This window comes from Tachyglossus aculeatus, chromosome 2, assembly GCF_015852505.1.
Source record: "Tachyglossus aculeatus isolate mTacAcu1 chromosome 2, mTacAcu1.pri, whole genome shotgun sequence".
Lineage (NCBI taxonomy): Eukaryota > Metazoa > Chordata > Mammalia > Monotremata > Tachyglossidae > Tachyglossus > Tachyglossus aculeatus.
The window spans coordinates 97,014,586-97,036,737 of record NC_052067.1 but is presented as its reverse complement, the minus strand read 5'-3'; the positions used below and the strand labels follow the sequence as shown (position 1 = coordinate 97,036,737).

Genomic DNA, 22,152 nt, shown 5'->3' with positions numbered 1-22,152 from the left:
TTGGGTCCACCTTTATTTTCTCTCTCGCCTCTCTAGCTCTACTCCCTGGATCTTCCTATTCCTCCCTTCCCCGCCTTCTCTCTGACTGCACTCTTGTGAAAAGTTTATCTTTCATTAGGTTTCCTGGCCTGCAGCTATTTTACCCCGTCAGTCTCCTCTGAGGCTCTGGGAACTTTGATGTGGATGCTGTCTCGCTCTCACAGACCTTCTTAGAAAAATGTTGGGCCCAGGTGCCTCCCCGAAGGCGAGCCTGAGACCCAGAAAGCTCATTGTGGGCAGGGAACATGTCGACCGACCGTTGTATTGTTATATTGTACTCTCCCAAGGCACCTCTCAGGGTCGCATCTGGAGAGTTTCCAGTTCTCTACCAGTCTCGGCTAAGGGAGGAAGAGTGAAGCAGAGGCCTACCCATTCCGTTCCTAGCTTGGGCAGTGGCTAGTGAGCGGAAGGCAATCTGCTACAAGTCAAAACTCCCCTGTGCTGGGCAGCAGCGTCATGTGAGATAGTAGAGGGCGGAGATTCAGCTTTACTGCTCTGAAGGAGGCAATGTTAAACCGCTTCGGTATTTTTACCAAGGAAACTCTCTGGATACACTGCCAGAACGATCGCAGATGGAGGTGGGGCGTTCTGGGAGAGATGTGTCCGTGGCATCGCTATGGATCAGACACGACTTGACAGCATAAAGCAACAGCAACAACTTTCCCAAGGGCTTTGTATAGTGCTCTGCCCACAGTAAGTGCTCAATAAATACCACTAATTGATTGATTGATCGTTAGAGTATTTCCGGCATACCGGTGGAAAATTAGAGGATAAAGATGTCTACTCTCTTGGGAGGGATTTTATAATTCGTTTAATCCGTAAACTCCTTGAAGGCAAGAATCAGGTCCAAGAATCAACACAAGAATTCTGTTGCACTGTCCTTCCCCGAGTGCTTACTGCTGTGTAAGCAGTAAAAAAATAAATTTATTTATTTATTTTACTTGTACCTATCCTATTAATTTTATTTTGTTAGTATGTTTGGTTTTGTTCTCTGTCTCCCCCTTCTAGACTGTGAGCCCACTGTTGGGTAGGGACTGTCTCTATATGTTGCCAGCTTGTACTTCCCAAGCGCTTAGTACAGTGCTCTGCACACAGTAAGCGCTCAATAAATACAATTGATTGATTGATTGATTGTGCACACAGTAAGCTTTCAATAAATACCACTGATAGAGTGATCTGCTTTCCCAAGATTTTGCACAGAGCAAACTCTCAATAAACGTCATTCACTGATTGAATGATCTACTGTATTGTAATCTCTCAAGCACTTAAGGACAGTGCTCAGGTCACAGTAAGTGCTCAATAAATACCATTGATTGATTGACCAATTAGCCCGGATAAAGAGGTTGGTAGCTATGGTTTGAATACTTGATGTGAATATTCTCATAATTCTTGAAACTGTAAATAGAACTGCCATTGACAACACATCATGAGACATATTGTGTGTGTGTGTGTGTGTGTGTGTGTGTGTGTGTGTGTGTGTGTGTGCTTGCATGCATGCATACTGGTGTGGATTCATGGATTCATGCAGACTCATTTATTATACTTTCACCCAAAAAGCATTACCTCTCACTCTTGGTAGACGGCCGTGGTATTTTAGACAGGGTTTCTAACGAGGACTTATGGAGTCTGGAAGAAACGTGCTATGTGTTTTGTTTTCCAAAATGTTCCCCCAACCAAACAAGGGAGCCACGAGGGGAATCCTGTGAAGGTCACCCTTCCAGAGGCACTATTAGCCTGGTTAAAAGCAGAGCCAACTGAACCGTGGGGTTGGGATCGGCTGCCCTGGATACCTGTGAGGCTCAGACCATCGGCTGAGCCCTTGGAGGCATGCAGAAGAAGTGGAAGGTTGAAAAATTAAAGATCCCCTGGTCTGGAACTCCCTTCCCCAGTCATATATGCTGTAGACCACCACTCTCCCCTCCTTCAAAGCCTTATTCAAATCACAGTTCCTTCAAGAGGCCTTCATTCATTCATTCAATTGTATTTATAGAGCACTTATTGTGTGTGGAGCGCTGTATTAAGCACTTGGAAAGTACAATTTGGCAACAGAGACAATCCCTTCCCAACAACGGGCTCACAGTCTGGAAGGGGGGAGACAAACAGCAGAACAAAATAAGTAGACAGGCATTAATAGCATCATTTTAAATTAATAGAATTATAGATGTATACACATCATTAATAAAATAAATAGAATAATAAATATGTACATGCATGCATTCATTCAATCATATTTATTGAGCACTTGTACCAAGTGCTTGGAAAGTACAATTCAGCAACATATACAGTCCCTACCCAACAGCAGGCTCACAGTCTAGAAGGGGGAGACAGACAGCAAAACAGAACAAGTAGACAGGTGTCAATAACATCAAAATAAATAGATTTATAGATATATACATATCATTAATAAGAGTAATAAATATGTACGAATATACACAAGTGCTACGGGGAGGAGAAGGGGGTAGGGCAGAGGGAGGGAGTGGGGGCGATGGGGAGGGGAGGAGGAGAAGAGGATAAGGTGGGGGCTCAGTCTGGGAAGGCCTCTTGGAGGAGGTGAGCTTTCAGTAGGGCTTTGAAGGGAGGAAGAGAGCTAGTTTGGCGGATATGTGGAAAGAGGGCATTCCAGGCCAGAGGTAGAACGTGGGCAGGGGGTCGACGGCAGGACAGGCAAGAATGAGGCACAATGAGGAGGTTAGCGGAACAGGAGCGGAGTGTGCAGGCTGGGATGGAGGAGGAGAGAAGGGAGGTGAGGTAAGAAGGGGCAAGGTGATGGAGAGCTTTGAAGCCAATAGTGAGGCGTTTTTGCTTTATGTGAAGGTTGATAGGCAACCACTGTAGATTTTTGAGGAGGGGAGTGACATGCCCAGAGCACTTCTGTAGAAAGATCCTCCGGACAGCAGAGCAAAGTATAGATTAAGGTGGGGAGAGACAAGAGGATGGGTGATCAGAAAGGTGGCTGACGCATTAATCCAGTCGGGATGTGATGAGTGATTGTAGTAACAAGGTAGTGGTTTGGATGAAGAGGAAAAGGTGGATCTTGGTGATGTTGTAAAGATGAGATCCCGATTCCACCACTTGTCTGCTGTGTGACCTTGGGCAAGTCAGTTAACTTCTCTGTGCCTCAGTTACCTCATCTGTAAAATGGGATTAAAAGTGTGAGTCCCATGCGGGATAACCCGATTACCTTGTATTTACCCCAATGTTTAAAACAGTGCTTGGCACACAGTAAGTGCTTAGCAAATACCATAATCAGTATATACTCTCCCAAGCACTTAGTACAGTGCTCTGCACACCAAGTTCTCAATAAGTACCTTGTCTGAATGATTGATTGTTAGCTCATTGGTGAACAGGGAATGTGTCTAACAACTCTGTTCTATTAAACTCTCTCAAGTGCTTGGGACAGTGCTCTGCACATAGTAAGTGCTCAATAAATACTATTGATTGAGAAGCAGCGTGGCTCAGTGGAAAGAGCGTGGGCTTTGGAGTCAGAGGTCATGGGTTCAAATCCCAGCTGCACCACTTGTCAGCTATGTGAATTTGGGCAAGTCACTTCACTTCTCTGTGCCTCAGTTACCTCATCTGTAAAATGGGGATTAAGACTGTGAGCCCCACGTGGGAAAACCTAATCACCTTGTAACCTCCCCAGCGCTTAGAACAGTGCTTCGCATGTAGTAAGTTCTTAATAAATGCCATCATTATTATTAAAATGAAAGTATTGCCTATGGAGCTTCACTCAGTGAGTCATATTTACTGAACACTTACCGTGTGCAGAGCACTGTATTAAGTGTTTTAGAGAGTACAATATAACAATAATAATAATAGTAATAATGGTAACGGTATTTGTTAGGTGCTTACTATATGCCAGGCACCGTACTAAACACTGGGGTGGATGCAAGCAAATTGGGTTGGGCACAGTCCCTGTTCCACACATAACTCCCAATCTCTATCCCCATTTTTCAGATGAGGTAACTGAGGCACAGAGAAGTGAAGTAACGTGCCCAGGTCACACAGCATGGGCTTCTCTGTAGGCCATCTAGAGAGAACTCCTGTTTTGTTACCCCTGGAGGTTCTTTTTCCTAAAATCATCCTTAGGAGAAAGGTCAGAGAGAAGGGTTCCTTTCCTTTACTCCAGTTCTGAGGTCCATTTTGATCACCCACACATAGCCAGTCCTTAATACAGAGTAGAGGTTTCCATGGCTAAAGACACATTGCATGGCATTCCAGAGGACTTTACATTCTGAGTGTGTGTGTGTTGATAATAATAATAATGATGGCATTTATTAAGCGCTTACTATGTGCAAAGCACGATGATGGCATTTATTAAGCACTTACTATGTTTCAAGCACTGTTCTAAGTGCTGGGGTAGATACAGGCTAATCAGGTTGGACACAGTCCCTGACCCACATGGGGCTCAGAGTCTTAATCCCCATTTTACAGATGAGGGAACTGAGGCACAGAGAAGTGAAGCACTTGCCCAAGGTCACCCAGCGGACAAGTGGCAGAGTCAGAATTAGAACCCAGGTCTTTCTGACTCAAAAGCCTGTTCTCTATCCACGAGGCAATACTGCTTCCCAGGAGTCAGGCTTGGCAGAAATAAACCTTGAATGTTTTCTAGCATAAATGAGATGGAGGAAGAGGAGAACCCAGGGCACCTGAATTCACTCCCCCTCCCACCCATCCTCCTTCCCAGGAATCCCTCAAGTTCCTTCTTGGGTATCGTTATCACGCCTCAAATGGGCCTCTGGCTCTTCAAACGGGAAAATCTGTTCGATATTTGCACTTTCCTTTCTATTGAAATGAAATTATAGCACCTCATAACTTCAGTGTTTTTCCATCCCAATTCCCAGCCTGGCCTGCATTAGATCCTCTTTGATCGATCAGGCGATATTATGAATTGAGTGCTCGCCCGTGCAGGACATTCTATCGGATGCTTATTGTACGCAGAGAGCTGTCATGTTCGAGCCCTGTAATGAGCATCTATTACCTGCCTCTGGCAATGTCTTATCCCAAATGAAAACAGGAATCAGTGGCTAAGGAAGATTTGCATGGTGCATGGAATTTAAGAAGGGAGTGACTCTTTTTGAGCCAAAGTTTCTTATGAAAAATGACGAAAAGGAAAGGAGAAAACAACACCAGATGTTACAAATATTAATTATAAGATGCTTCTACTTAACCTTAGAAGCAACGCGGCCTAGAGGAGAGAGCCTGGGCCTGGGAGTCGGAAGGACCTGGTCTTTAATCCCAGCGCTGCCATTTTTCTGCTGTGTGACCATGGGCAAATCATTTCACTTCTCTGGGCCTTGGTTACCTCATCTGTAAAGTGGCTTTACTAGTAATAATAATAATAATAATAATAATAATGACATTTATTAAGCGCTTACTATGTGCAAAGCACTGTTCTAAATGCTGCGGAGGTTACAAGGTGATCGGGTTTTTTTTGATGGCATTTATTAAGCGCTTCCTATGTGTGAAGCACTGTTCTAAGCGCTGGGGGGATACCAGGTGATCAGGTTGTCCCATGGGGGGCTCACAGTCTTAGTCCCCATTTTACAGATGAGGTAACTGAGGCACAGAGAAGTTAAGTGACTTGCCCAAAGTCACACAGCTGACAACTGGCAGAGCCAGAGTTTGAACCCATGACCTCCGACTCCAAAGCCCGTGCTCTTTCCACTGAGCCTCGCTACTTCTCTAGTAATGATAATAATAATAGTAATAGTACTTGTTAAATGCTTACTGTGTTCCAAGCTCTCTCCTAAGCACTGTGGTAGATATAAGGTAGTCACGTTGGACACGATCTCTGTTCGACATGGGGCTCACAGAATTAATCCCCATTTTACAGATGAGGTAACTGAGGCCCAGAGAAGGAAAGTGACTTGCCCACGGTTATACAGCAGACATGTGGAAGAGTCAGGATTAGAACCCATATACTCCAACTCCCAGGCCCGTCCTCTTTCCACTAGGCCTCGCTGCTTCCCTAAACAGGGATTAAGACTACGAGCCCCGTCAGGGACAGGGACTGTGTCCAACCTGATTAACTTGCATTCATTTATTCAATCCTATTTATTGAGGGCTTACTGTGTGCAGAGCACTTTACTAAGCACTTGGGAGCGTACAGTACAACAATAAACAGACACTCAAAAGCTTAGAACAGTGCTTGACACTTAGCAAGCGCTTAACAAATACCATTATCAGCAGCACTGTCATCAACAGCACAGCAAGGGACAACGTTTTTTAGTGTATAGTCTGGCTGGGACTGTGTATCCTGCATTAGCCCTTTCTGAAACACACGTTCTCAGTGCCTGGCACGTAATAAGCGCTTAACAAAGACTGTTTTATTATTATTATAGGTGAACTTTGCTGTCAACGGTGTCTCCTTTGAATATGAAGGACAGTTACAATAATAATAATAATAATAATAATAATAATAATAATAATAATAATAATAATAATAATAATGGTATTTGTTAAGCGCTTACTACGTGCCAAGCACTGCTCTGAGCACTTCATACGTCTGATTGCAGGATCCATTCATTAGAGAGTTCAATAGACTTTCTAAAGTGGGGCTTGGCGGAGGGAATCAGTGGCTTGTGCCTTAGTCCCAGCTCTGTACTCACCTACTGTGCCACTTCATTCATTCATTCAGTGGTATTTATTGAGCGCTTACTGAGTGCAGAGCACTGTACTAAGTGCTTGGGAGAGTAGGAGAGATGTCACAACCCCTCTAATGATCAATCTATGGTACTTATTGATTGTTTACTGTATGCAGAGTGCTGTGCAAAGCACTTGAATACCGTTCTAAGTGCTTGGTTATTATTTCTAGACAGTAATAATATCGATCAATCAATCAATCAATCATATTTATTGAGTGCTTACCATGTACAGAGCACTGTACTAAGTGCTTGAGAAGTACAAGTTGGCAACATATATTAATAACAATAATAATAATAATAATAATAATAATAATAATAATAATAATAATGGTATTTGTTAAGCACTTACTATATGCCAAGCACTGTTCTAAGCACTGGGGGAGATACAAGGTAATCAGGTTTTCCCACATGGGCTCACAGTCTTAATCTCCATTTTAAAGATGAGGTAACTGAGGCACAGAGAAGTTTAAATGACTTGCCCAAAGTCACGCAGCTGACAAGTGGCAGAGCCACATGAAGCTCACAGTCTAGGAGGGAGAGATAACAGGTATTTCACCCCCATTTTACAGATGAGGCAACTGAGTCACAGAGAAGTGATGTGACTTGCTCAAGCTCACACAGCAGACAAATGGCGGAACAGGGATTAGAACCCAGGCCTGTGATATTTCTATTTGACGACGCTGTCTCTCTAAGCCTAAATTTCCTGATCTGCAAACTGGGGATAATAATACTTGCGTCTTTTTCCCCTCTCAGTCAATCAACCAATGGATCAATTATATTTATGGAGTATTTACTGTATGCAGAGCACTGTAATAAAAACTTGGATGAGTTTAATACAACAGAGGTGGTAGACATGTTCCCTGCCCACTAAGAATTTAGTCTAGCCCAGAGTTGCTTCCAGGACAAAATGAAGCAGCATGGCCCAGTGGATAGAGCGTGGACTGAGAGTCAGATGGACCTGGATTCTAATCCTGGCTTTGTGTGACCTTGGGCAAGCCACTGAACTTCTCTGTGCCACAGTCACCTCATCTGTAAAATGGGGATTAAGTCTGTGAGCCCCATGTGGGACATGGACTGTTTCCAACCTGATTAGCTTGTATCTACTCCAGTGCTTAGTACAGTTCCAGGCACATAGTAAGGGCTTAATAAATACCATAAAAAATTAGATAAGGTAAGGGAAAGCACTTTGGCAAAAATCAAAGAACTGTACAAATTCAAGATATCATTTAGGGGAATATTTACAACCTAGAATAACTGCTGACTCGCTGAAAAAGCCTGCGATTTCCGCTTGAGTTGTAAATGATGTGAAAATTGCAGAGCAATTTCCCTGTTCTCCACTCAGACTGAAGTCCATAAGTGTTATCTTCCACAGAATTAGTTATTACAAACATGGTCATTATTTTCATCAAGATTACAAGGGCTGATTAAATCCTACAACCATAGCCAACGTTCTCCTGGCCCCCAGAAAAGAAAATGGGGATGTTTTCCAGTAATTAAGGAGCATTTATATGCTCTTTTCCTGAGCTTAGAAACTCAAACCCTCTTAGTAACTGCCTTCACACAACCACGGGGGAAAGAAATAGCTTGAAAGATTCTTCTGATATTCCACAGCCTTTTCCCTGGTGAATTCATAGCCATTCGAAGAATCTTATTAAAAGAAAATATTAAATAAAGTTTATGTTTCACTGAGGGTTTATGCATAAGAAAGTAGAGGGTTTAATGGGAAGCACCTTGGGGTTTATAAGGAATTATCTGAAAATGAGGGTAGAAATGGGACTGAACAAATTCACTCCAAGGGAGGATGGGTTTGAAAGGGAATTTAATCAAAATCCCTCAATCATTCACTCACCTGGAGAACTTTTCCAGCGCCCATCAATAAAAGAAACATCACGATCTCATCAATGTGGCTAATGGATCCCCTCACCCCCATTCTGCCGCTGTCCTGGAAATCCCTCCCCCTTCAAATCCGACAGACCACCACTTTCCCGACCTTTAAAGCCTTACTGAAGCCACATCTCCTCCAAGAGGTCTTTTCTGACAAAGTGCTCCTTTCTCCTACTCTCTCTCCTTTCTGCATCACCCTCACATTTGGATCTTTACCCTTTAAGCCCTTGATAGTCACCCCACCTTCAACCCCCCTGGCATTTATATACATACCCTGACTTTATTTTAATGTTTACCTTCCCTTCTAAACTGTCAGCTGAGCAGAGAACATGTTCCTCCCCTTCCCATTGCCCCGTCCCTCCCTCTGCCCTACCTCCTTCCCCTCCTGACAGCACTTGTATATATTTCTACATATTTATTACTCTATTTTATTTGTACATATTACTAATTTATTTTATTAATGATGTGTATATAGCTATAATTCTATTTATTCTGATGGCATTGACACCTATCTACTTGTTCGTTTTTTTGTTTGTCTCTTCCTCCATCTAGATTTTAAGCCCATTGTTGGGTAGGAACCATCTCTATATGTTGCCTATTTGTACTTCCCAAGTGCTTAGTACAGTGCTCTGCACACAGTAAGTGCTCAATTAATGTGATTGAATGAATGAATGAATGCACCTTCTCTGCCATGAATTCTTATATTCAATCATTCAATTGAATTTATTGAGCACTTACTGTGTGCAGAGCAGTGTACTAAGCGCTTGGGAAGTACAAATAGGCAACATATAGAGATGGTCCCTACCCAACAATGGGCTTAAAATCTAGATGGGGGAGAGACAAACAAAAAAACAAATGAAAAGTAGATAGGTGTCAATACCAACAGAATAAATACAATAATAAACAGCCACATTCCCTGCCCACAACGAGCTTACAGTCAGTGTACTCTCATTCATTCATTCAATCGTATTTATTGAGCACTTACGGTTTGCAGAGCACTGTACTAAGTTCTCCTTTTGTACTCTCCCAAGTGCTTATGACAGTGCTCTACACACAGTAAGCGCTCAATAAATATGATTGCTTGATTGAAGACAGCCCATTATCTCAAAAGTTCTGTCGTCCAAACCATTGCTTCCAACGTCTAAGAAACAGCCAATAGAAATAATTACAGTGTTTGTGTGTGAGTGCTTGTATGTGTTTGTGTGTGTTGTGTTTAATCCTGGAGTTTTTTTTTTTAATTGTAAGGTTCGGCAAGATTGAAAGCTGGAACAAGGATCTAGCTTAATTATAGTAATTACGCTAATACCATGTTTATTTTCTCTACCTGAATGCCTTTGCTTTGAGCAATTGTTTTCCCTTTTCTATAAAAAAACATTTTTAAATGAGAAGGGAAATTTATATGGAGAATTAGAGTGTCAATGGGTGTATGAGAAGGAATTCTGTATTGGGCACTTGGGAACATACAATTAAAGTAGAAGACCAGACTTCAGTTCCCAAAAAACTTACAATCAATCAATCAATTTTTTTAAATTGAATATTTATAAAGGGGGAGGGAGTTCCAAGCCAGAGGAAGAGTGTCAGCAAAGGTACGGCTGGGATATAGATGAGATGGAGATACAAAGAGTAAATTGGAGCTAGAGGATAGGAGTTTTAGATTGATGATAGGAGGGAGAGAGCTGAATTTGTGGCTGTTCGATATTTGGCGGATGGACAACTATTGGAGGTTTTTGAGCAGTGGGGAGAAGTGAACTGAACGTTTTTGTAGAAAAATGATCCGTGCAGCAGAGTGAAGTGTGAGCTGGAGAGGGGAGAGACAGGAGGCAGGGAGGTCAGTAAAGAGGCTGATGCAACAGTCGAGGTGAAAATTGATAAATGCTTGGATCGGGTTGGTAGCAGTTTGGTTGGAGAGGAAAGAACGGACTCAATGGTGGTGTTGCCTACAGTGATGGGAAAGTCATAGGGAGGACAGGGTTTTGGTGGGAATATGAGGACTTCATTTACTGGGGGAGATCGCCAATGCTCCAAGCCTCTAAGTGCAGTGCTCTGCACACATTAGATGCTGTTGCTGAGTGAAAAAGCTCAGGAATGGTAGTCAAGGAACCCAGGATCTAGCCTCAGTTCTGCTCCTGGCCCGCTGTGTGACTTGGGTGTGACCTTTTTCTTGTATGGTATTTGTTAAGTGCTTACCAAGTGCCAGACACTATACTAACCATTGGGGTTGATACAAGCTAATCAGGTTGGACAAAGTCCCTGTCCCAAATGGGGGCATTTTATAGATGAGGTAACTGAGGCACAAAGGAGTTAAGGGTCCTTGCTAGGGACACAGAAGATACCAATGGTAGAGCTGGGATTACAACAAAAAGGTCCTCTGACCCTCAGATCCGTGCTCTATTTACTAGGCCATGCTGCTTCCCGTGCTTCTCAGTGTGCCTGTTTCTTCATCTGTGAAATGGGAACAAGATTAAATACTCTCCTTCTCTCTTAGATTGTGAGCCCCATGTGAGGAAGCGACTGACTCTCAGCTGACTGTGTTTTATCTACTTCAGTGCTTAACCTGGAGTAAATGCTGAATAAGCGCCTTAATTAGAAGGCCCCCAGCTCAGAACAATGCTTGGCAAACAGTTGGCATCCAGTACAATACTCTGCTCATAGTAAGTCCTCAGTACAGTGCTGAGCATGCAGAAGGCACACATCACAATCCTCTGAACAGAGTAGATGGCAGGGGCAGTGCTCTCTGCACAGTAGGTGATTGGCATAGTTCTCTGAATACATTCATTCATTCATTCTTTCAATCATATTTATTGAGCACTTACTGTGTGTGGAGCACTGTACTAAGCACTTGGGAAGTACAAGTTGGCGACATACAGAGACAGTCCCTACCAAACAATGGGTTCACAGTCTAGAAGGGGGAGACAGACAACAAAACAAAACATGCGGACAGGTGTCAAGGCATCAGAATAAATAGAAATAAAGCTAGATGCACATCATTAACAGAATAAATAGAATAGTAAATATGTACAAGTAAAATAAATAGGAAATTAATCTGTACAAACATATATACAGGTGCTGTGGGGAGGGGAAGGAGGTAGGACGGGGGGATGGGGAGGGGGAGAGGAAAAAGGGGGCTCAGTCTCTGAATGTTTTAGGTTTCCAGGACTCAGCTCTTCACGCATTCAGTTACTACCATAGCGTTTTTCACATGCAGGAGGTGGCAGGTAAAATCCAAAATACAGTGCTCTGCACACTGTAGATGCTCTGCGTGGCATAGTATAAAACAGCATGGTGTACTGGGTAGAGCATGGCCTGGGGAGTTAGTAGGACCTGGGTTCTAATCCTGGCTCTGCCACTTGTCTGCTGTGTGACCAGGTGCAAATCACTTCACTTCTCTGGGGCTCAGCTACCTAGTCTGTAAAATGGGGATTGAAATTGTTAGCCCCAAGGGGGATAGAGCCCACTGTTGGGTAGGGACCGTCTCTATATGTTGCCAACTTGTACTTCCCAAGCGCTTAGTACAGTGCTCTGCACACAGTAAGCGCTCAATCAATATGATTGAATGAATAGAGACTGTGTCCAATCCAAATTGCTTGTATTTTAACCTAGTGTTTAGTAATAATAATAATAATAATAATAATAATAATAATGGTGGTATTTGTTAAGTGCTTACCATGTGCAAAGCACTGTTCTAAGCGCTTGAAGTGACACAAGGTGATCAGGTTGTCTCGCGTGGGGCCCACAGTCTTCATCCCCAGTTTACAGATGAGGTAACTGAGGCTCAGAGAAGTTAGTGACTTGCCCAAGGTCACACAGCAGACAAGTGGCAGAGCAGGGATTTGAACCCATGACCTCTGACTCCGAAGCCCGGGCTCTTTCCACTGAGCCACACTGCTTCTCTAGTACTTAGTGAGAGCTTAACAAATACAACATGATTATGATTATTATTATCCATATAAGTGCTTTGCACACGGTGGGCATTGAATACAGTGCCCTGTACCCATTAGGTGACAGGTAGAGTACTCTACACTCAATCGGGATCCAGCATAATACTTTGTGCACTGTAAGTGCTCAGAACAGCATCTCTCCCATTTCCACACACTGGGTGTTGGGTAGGGACTGTCTCTATATGTTGCCAACTTGTACTTCCCAAGCGCTTAGTACAGTGCTCTGCACACAGTAAGCGCTCAATAAATACGATTGATGATGTTGTTGATGATTTCCGCCACTTGTCTGCTGTGGGACCTTGGGCCTCAGGTCATTCTCCGCGCCTCAGTTCCCTCATCTGTAAAATGGGGATTGAGACTGTGAGCCCCACGAGGGACAGGGCCTGTGTCCAACCCGATTTGCTTGTATCCACTCCAGCGCCTTGTACAGTGCCTGGCATATAGTAAGCGATTCCATCATCATCGTCATATTAGCCGCCCAGTATAGTGCTCTGAAAACAGTGGATGCTTAGTCAGTACTGGTGAAGGTGCTTAGAATGAAGACATCTTCCCATCTACAATTCCACTGGGACTCTTTCAGATCCCCTCGCTTTGTGCGTTTTGTTGGTTTTGTGGTTTTTGTTCAGCGCTTACTGTGTGTCAAGCACTGTACTGAGCACTGGGGTAGCAACGGCCTAATCATTTTGGACACAGTCCCTGTCACACAAAGAGCTCAGAGTCTCGATCCCCATATTAGAGGTGAGGTAACTGAGGCCAGGAGAAGTGGAGTAACTTGCCCAAGGACACACAGCAGACAAGAGGCAGAGCCAGGATTAGAACCCAGGGCTTTCTGACTCTCAGGACAGGGCTCTATCCATTAGGCCACGGCACTTCTCCCTTTCATATCACAAGGGTCTTCTCTCAGCCAATCCACCCTAGATGGAGGACTGTCAGCTCTAGACTGTAAACACCTTGTGGGCAGAGAACATATCTAGAGAGAACAAATCTAGAGAAGCAGCGTGGCTCAGTGGGAAAGAGCACGGGCTTTGGAGTCAGAGGTCATGTGTTCAAATCCCGGCTCCGCCACTTGTCAGCTGTGTGACTCTGGACAAGTCACTTCACTTCTCTGGGCCTCAGTTCCCTCATCTGTAAAATGGGGATGAAGACTGTGAGCCCCACGTGGGACAACCTCATCACTTTGTATCCCCCCAGTGCTTAGAACAGTGCTTTGCACATAGTAAGCGCTTAATAAATGCCATCGTCATCATCATATCTACCAACTCTGTTACACTGTACTCTCTCCAGCACTTAGTATGAGAAGCAGCATGGCCTAGCGGGTAGAGCCTGGGTGTCAGAGGAACTTTGGTTCCAATCTCGGCTCCACCACTTGTCTGCTGTATGACCTTGGGCAAGTCACTTCACTCCTCCGTGCCTCAGTTACCTCATCTGTAAAATGGAGCTTAATAATAATTACGGCATTTGTTAAGTGCTTACTATGTGCCGAGCACTGTTCTAAGCACGGGTAGATACAAGGTAAACAGATTGTTCCAACTGGGGCGCCCAGTCTCAATCCTCATTTTACAGATGAGTTAACTGAGGCACAGATAATTTAAGTGGCTCGTCCAAGGTCACACAGCAGACAAATGGCGGAGCCGGGATTAGAACCCACTCCCTCTAACTCCCAAGCCCGTGCTCTTTCCATTAAGCCACTCATGTGGGACAGAGGTTGTGTCCAACCTGATTTACTCATATTCACCCCAATGCTTAATACAGTGGCTTGTGCATCATAAGCACTTAACAGATACCATAATTATTATTCTTATTATTAGAGAGTTCTGAACGTGATAAGCACTCAATAAATACAATTGATTGATTGGTGGATTGATTGTTGGGAAAGACCACTGCTGGGCTCCTTTCCTATGGCCCCTTGAAGGACGAAATAATGCGGAAGAAAAGTGCGGAGCTCTCCTGCGGAGCACAAGACAGCTGATAAACTTCTCCCCCATGTGTCACCCCTAACTGAGACCTGTGAGTTCCCCCAGGAACTGGGGGAGGGAGAAAGGAACAGGCAGAATTCTCCCTTCAGCAATTCCCACCCTATTGTCCTGCTCAATGAAAATACATATTGCTTCGAGGCTGGAGCAACGATGATAAACGTGACCCTTCCGCTCCCTTTCAACGGTCAATTTGGTCCAACGTAGGCCAGAGAGTGACACAAAGGCCATTTTCCTTGGTGTCTCTCGCAACCCCTAGCTTCTCTCCCCCCTTATCTCTCTGGACTTATGGTGAGGCAGCATGGATGAGGCGGCAGTTTCGTTCATGATGGGGGTTTGTGTTTTCAAGGTGGTGGTGAGATAAAGAAACTAGTGAGGTCCCTTTGGAAGCTATCGAGACTGAAATATGTTCCAGCAAAGCCAGGAAGCTGGTTTAAGCTCCACCACCTGGCCCCCATATGGCAAAGATTTCAGCCCGGAATTATTAATCCAGCAGTAATCCAGTCAATTGTCAGCTGTGTGACTTTGGGCAAGTCACTTAACTGTTTGTGCCTCAGTTCCCTCATCTGTAAAATGGGGATCAAGACTGTGAGCCCCACGTGGGACAACCTGATCACCTTGTAACCTCCCCAGTGCTTAGAACAGTGCTTCGCACATAGTAAGTGCTTAATAAATGCCATCTTCATTATTATTAAGAAGCAGCATGGCCTAGTGGATAGAGCATGAGCCTGAGAGTCGGAAGGACCCAGGTTCTAGAGCTGGAATTGGACAAGTCACTTCACTTCTCTGGGCCTCAGTTACCTCGTCTGTCAAATGGGAAATAAGACTGTGAGCCCTTTGCGGGACGAGGACTGTGTCCAACTTGATTAACTTGTATTTACCCCAGTGCTCAGTACAGTGCCTGGAAAAAAAAAATGATGGCATTTGTTAAACGCTTACTATGTGCCAAGCACTGTTTGAAGCACTAGGGGGGATACAAGGTAATCAAGTTGTCCCACATGGGGCTCACAGTCTTAATCCCCATTTTACAGATGAGGTAACTGAGGCCCAGAGAAGTGAAATGACTTGTCCAAAGTCACACAGCAAACAAGTGGCGGAGCCAGGATTAGAACCCATAACCTCTGATTCCCAAGCCCGTGCTCTTTCCACTGAGCCATGCTGGAACATAGTAAGTGCTTAACCAGTACCATAAAAAAAGGAGGCTCTGTTTCCCTAAGCAGTTGGGAGGCTGCTGGTTGTGGAGGGGATACAGGGAGATGGTCCAGATGGCGTTTTGAAGAGAGCACAGGCCTGGGAGTAAAAAGATACCCCGGCTCCACCACTTGTCTGCTGTGTGACCTTGGGCAAGTCACTTCACTTCTCTATGCCTCCGTTAACTCATCTGTAAAATGGGGTTTGAGACTGTAAGCCCCACAGGGGACAGGGACCGTATCCAACCTGATGGATACAGGTTAGTACAGTGCCCAGCACATAGTAAACACTTAACAAATACCATAATTATTATTCTTCCAGACCTGGCTTTGGGCCTGTGGGACCTCTCATTCATTTATTCATTAATTCATTCAACCGCATTTATTGAGCGTTTACTGTGTGGTAAGCAGTGTGCTAAGCCGTTGGTAGAGTACAACATAACAATAACTCTACAGTTTCTCCCCCTGCTTGCCCAGCTCCGCATGAGAGGGCCCATCTGATTTTTGCTTCTTTTTTCAATCAGTGGTATTTATTGAGCACTTACCATGTGCAGAGCACCGTACTAGGTGCCTGGGAGAGTACAGTCCAACAGAGTTTACGGACACATTCCCTGCTCACAAAGACCTGGCAGTCTAGAGAGCTTCTTTCTCCTGGGGTGATCTCTGGCAGTGAAATCCTTCCTGCCCCAAGGTCTCTGACCTCAGATTGGCCGGCGATTTTCCCCCAATTTTGACATTCTCAGAGCAAAGAACGATATGCGTGTCCTTTGCTGTCAAATCTCCTATTTTGTACTGCTTTCATTAACATGAAGGCAAACCTCCATCCTGATTCAGGAAGGATTTTTAAATCACTTTGTCAAGACCTCTCTCCTCCTTGATTGGGTAACAAATGGAATAATTTGTCCTGATCCAAAGCCTGAGGAGTCTTGCTTGGCCTTTGGGCTCTATTCGTCACCATGAGGAGAAGTAGCGTGGCTCAGTGCAAAGAGCACGGGCTCTGGAGTCAGAGGTGGTGGGTTCGAATCCTGGCTCCACCACAAGTCTGCTGTGTGACCTTGGACAAGTCACTTAACTTCTCTGAGCCTGTTCCCTCATCTGTAAAAATGGGAATTAAGACTGTGAGCCCCACGTGGGACAACTTGATCACAATGTATCCCTCCCAGCGCTTAGAACGTGCTTTGCACATAGTAAGTGCTTCACAAATGCCATCTTTATTATTATTATTATTATTAGGGGCTCTTCCTCCATTTACAAATGCCCCCTTCCAAAGAGATCAAGCTCTCTCTTTGAGCACCGCCTCATTGCTGAGATCTTCTGAAGCAGGTCTCAGAACTCTTAAAGTTCTTGAGAAGCAACATGAACTAGAGGATAGTAATATGGGGATTAAGACTGTGAGCTCCTCGTGGGAGAGGGACTGTGTCCAATCCGATTAGCTGTTGTCTGCCCCAGCACTTAGTTCAGTGCCTGGAAATATAGTAAACACTTAGCAGATGTCTACGTGTTTTGTTTTGTTGTCTGTCTCCCCCTCCTAGACTGTGAGCCCGTTGTCGGGTAAGGGCCGTCTCTATATGTTGCCGACTTGTACTTCCCAAGCTCTTAGTACAGTGCTCTGCACACAGTAAGTGATCAATAAATACGATTGAATGAATGAATGAATTAAAAATGGACTGCTCGAAGGTACGTGGGCAGTGGGGCTAGAAGCAGAGTGGTTGATCCCTCTCCATTAGCTATAATTGTCTGTGGTTTGTGTAATTCCCCCCCTTAATTCCTCCCCCCACCCCTTTTAGACTGTGAGCCCACTGTTGGGTAGGGACTGTCTCTATATGTTGCCAACTTGTACTTCCCAAGCGCTTAGTACAGTGCTCTGCACACAGTAAGCACTCAATTAATATGATTGATTGATTAATTCTAGAAAGATTCCTCTCTCCTGGACTGGTAGTCCAATACTTCTTGGGCCGTGCTGTGGAATTCTGGGAATCCAAGGACACTTGTCTGTTGTGTGACCTTGGGCAAGTCACTCACTTCTCTGTGCCTCGGTTACTGCATCTAGAAAATGGGGATTAAGATTTTGAGCCCCATATGGGGCAGGGATTTTGTGCAACCGGATTTGCTTGTATTCCCCCTGCAGCACTTAGGACAGTGCCTGTCACATTCTAAGTGATTAACAAATACCACAATTATTATTATTATTGTCATCTTGAATCCCTGCCCTGGCTATTCCTTCCAGGCTATTCCTGTAAAGAATTCGGGAATTTCACCTTCATGATTTGTCATGTTCATGGGTTCAAATCCTGATTCCGCCAATTGTCAGCTGTGTGACCTTGGGCAAGTTGCTTAACTTCTCTGTGCATTAGTTACCTCATCTGTAAGATGGGGATTAAGACTGTGAGCCCCACGTGGGGCAACCTGATCACCTTGTATCCTCCCCAGCGCTTAGAACAGTGCTTTGCACATAGTAAGCGCTTCACAAATGGCATCATTATTATTATTATCTATGAATGTCAGGATGTGAGACTGTCCCTGTTGGCCTCAGTCAGCATCAATATCAAGGGACGTTGCTTATTTGCCTTGTGTTATCCAATTTTAGAGACCTGATTAGTTCTGTCAACAACTCCAGATATCAAATTTTCCATATTTCCTGGTGAATTTGCTTCCATCATTCTCAGCATCTTTGATAGATGGAATGGAATCCTGCTCAGCTTTTTGTCTTCATCTACTTTATCACTCTTTTGGAAAGAGTCTGTCCTACAGCAGCTCAAAGCTGGGCCAGGCTTTGTAAGCTCTGGGCTAATTGATCAATCAATCCGTGATATTTATGGAGCACTTACACGGGGTGCAGAGCACTGTACTGAGTACTTGGGAGAGTATGGTACAATAAATTATGGTTCTATACCTAAGTGCTGTGAGGCTGAGGGTGGGTTGACTATCACCTGGTTAAAAGGGTGCATATCCAGTGGCATAGGAGACAAAGAAGGAAGAGTAAGAAAGAAATGAAGGCTTAGTTGGGGAAATCACCCTAATGTCATTCCTGCTTCCCCTTTCATTCATTCAATCATTCATTCAATTGTATTTATTGAGCACTTACTGTGTGCAGAGCACCGTACTAAGCACGTGGGAAGTATAAGTTGGCAATAATAATAATAATAGTAATAATAGTGGTATTTGTTAAGTGCTTACTATGTACAAAGCACTGTTCTAAGCACTGGGGGGGATACAAGGTGATCAGGTTGTCCCACTTGGGGCTCACAGTCTTAATCCCCATTTTACAGATGAGGGAACTGAGGCACAGAGAAGTTAAGTGACTTGCCCAAGGTCACACAGCTAAGTGGCAGAGCCGGGATTCGAACCCATGACCTCTGACTCCCAAGCCTGGGCTCTTTCCACTGAGCCACGCTGCTTCCACTATAGAGACGGTCCCTACCCAACAACAGGCTCACAGTCTGGAAAGGGGAGACAGACAACAAAACAAATCAATTTAGTTAATGGTACTAGTAGTAATAGTAGTAGTAGCAATTGCATTTATTAAGGATACACAGATTTTTTTTAATGATATTTGTTTAGCACTTACTATGTGCCAGGCACTGTACTAAGCACTGTGGTAGATTCAAGCTGAACAGATTGGCCATAGCCCATGTCCCACATGGGCCTCACAGTCTTAATCCCCATTTTAAAGATGAAGTAACTAAGGCACAGAGAAACTAAAGGACTTGCCCAAGGTCATATACCAGATAAGTGACAGAGGCAGGGATAGAACCTAGATCCTTCTGACTCTCAGGCCTGTGATGTATCCATTAATAATAATAATAATAATAATAATGATAATAATAGCATTTATTTAGTGCTTACTATGTGCAAAACACTGTTCTAAGCGCTGGGGAGGTTACAAGGTGATCAGGTTGTCCCACAGGGGGCTTACAGTCTTCATCCCCATTTGACAGATGAGGGAACTGAGGCCCAGAGAAGTGAAGTGAGTTGCCCAAAGTCACACAGCTGACAATTGGCAGAGCTGGGATTTGAACCCCTGACCTCTGACTCCAAAGCCCGGGCTCTTTCCACTGAGCCACAATTAGGCCACGCTGCTTCTGTGTGGGAAGCTGGGAATTAGACAACAGTCCCTGTCCCTTTGGCGGGAGCTGGGGGGTCACTATCCAATCTCTGTTAGTTGTTCCACCACTAAGGCACAGGGTGCAAACAAGCACTTAGTACAGTGCTCTGCACACAGTAAGCGCTCAATAAATATGATTGAATGAATGAACGATCGAGTTTTGCAGTGGAAAATACATAGGATTTTACACAATGGAGCATTTTGGTCAAAATAACCTTTACTCAGCAGTTGGTTGTTTTTGTAACTTCCCTTCCCCACAGCACCTGTATATATGTATATATGTCTGTACATATTTATTACTCTATTTATTTATTTTACTTGTACATATCTATTCTATTTATTTTATTTTGTTAGTATGTTTGGTTTTGTTCTCTGTCTCCCCCTTTTAGACTGTGAGCCCACTGTTGGGTAGGGACTGTCTCTATATGTTGCCAACTTGTACTTCCCAAGCGCTTAGCACAGTGCTCTGCACACAGTAAGCGCTCAATAAATACGATTGATTGATTGATTAACTGCTATGGTCTTGGCTGCCTGAGTTAGTCGGCTATTTTTCAGGATTCTCACCAAACCCATCCACTTTGCGTTGCTTCTTTGGTCAGAAAGGTTCACCGCTGATGACAGAGCCTCCCAGGCTTTCCCCTCCTTGTGTGGCTGGAACTAGAACCTACTTCTCCTTATATAATAATAATAATGATGATGGCGTTTGTTAAGCGCTTACTTTGTGCAAAGCACTGTCCTAAGCACTGGAGGGATACAAGGTGATCAGGTTGTCCCATGGGGTGCTCACAGTCTTCATCCCCATTTTACAGATGCGGTACCTGAGGCACAGAGAACTAAGTGACTTGCCCAAGGTCACACAGCAGATATGTGGCAGAGCTGGGATTAGAACCCAAGTCCGGGCTCTTTCATTCAGTCATTCACTCAATCGTATTTATTGAGCACTTACTGTGTGCAGAGCACTGTACTAAGCGCTTGGGAAGTACACGTTGGCAACATATAGAGACGGTCCCTACCCAAAAACAGGCTCACGGTCTAGAAGGGGGAGACAGACAACAAAACAAAATATGTGGACAGGTGTCAAGCTAGATGCACATCACTAACAAAATGAATAGAATAGTAAATATGTACAAGTAAAATAGAGTAATAAATCTGTACAAACATACACAGGTGCTGTGGGGAGGAGAAGGAGGTAGGACGGGGGGATGGGGAGGAGGAGAGGAGGAGAGGAGGGGAGGACTTATTGAGCACTTACTGAGGAGGAGAGGACTTATTGAGCACTTATTGAGAGGACTTATTGAGCACTTAGCTATGCAGAGCACTGTACTAAGGATTTGGGAGAATACAATAGCACTGAAGTAGCATGACCTAGTGGAAAGAGCATGGGCCTGGAGTCAGAGAACCTAGGTTCTAGTCCTAGTCTAGTCCAGCTTGTCCTAGTGCCTCAGTTACCTCATCTGTAAAATGGGGATTTTGACTGGGAGCCCCACGTGGAACATGGTCTCTGCCCCATCTGCTTAGCTTGTATCTACCCCAGGACTTAGAAGGGTACTTGGCACATAATAAACACTTAACAAATATCATCTAAAAAAAATTAGTGTTACTAGGCTTGATCCCTGGCCGCAAGGAATTTACAATCTGGACAGAGATGAAAGCGGCACAGAGGGAGAAGGAGCTTGTATGTACCCATCCATCATCATCAATCGTATTTATTGAGCACTTACTATGTGTAGATCACTGTACTAAGCGCTTGGGAAGTACAAATTGGCAACATATAGAGACAGTCCCTACCCAACAGTGGGCTCACAGTCTAAAAGGGGGAGACAGAGAACAAAACCAAACATACTAACAAAATAAAATAAATAGAATAGATATGTACAAGTAAAATAAATAAATAAATAGGGTAATAAATATGTGCAAACATATATACATATATACAGGTGGTGTGGGGAAGGGAAGGAGGTAAGATGAGGGGGATGGAGAGGGGGACGAGGGGGAGAGGAAGGAAGGGGCTCAGTCTGGGAAGGCCTCCTGGAGGAGGTGAGCTCTCAGCAGGGCCTTGAAGGGAGGAAGAGAGCTAGCTTGGCGGATGGGCAGAGGGAGGGCATTCCAGGCCTGGGGGATGAGGTGGGCCGAGTACCCCAGTACTTAGTAATAATAACAGTAACAATTGTGGAATTTGTTAAGTGCTTACTGTGTACCAGGCACTGTACTAAGCGCTGGGCTGGATACAAGCAAATAGGGTTGGACACAGTCCCTGTCCCACGTGGGGCTCACAGTCTCAATCCCCATTTTACAGATGAGGTAACCGAGGCCCAGAGAAGTGAAGTGACTTGCTGAAGGTCACACAGAGGCAAAGGGAAGAGCTGGGATTAGAAC

The 22,152-nt window shown here is 44.3% G+C and overlaps 1 non-coding gene across 1 annotated transcript; it reads left to right on the top strand.

Moving 5' to 3' along the window:
* Window positions 1-327: 327 nt before the first annotated feature.
* Window positions 328-465, top strand: LOC119924712. The gene has a single exon (XR_005449408.1). It is a non-coding gene; the product is annotated as a small nucleolar RNA SNORA7 (small nucleolar RNA).
* The last annotated feature ends 21,687 nt before the right edge of the window (window positions 466-22,152 follow it).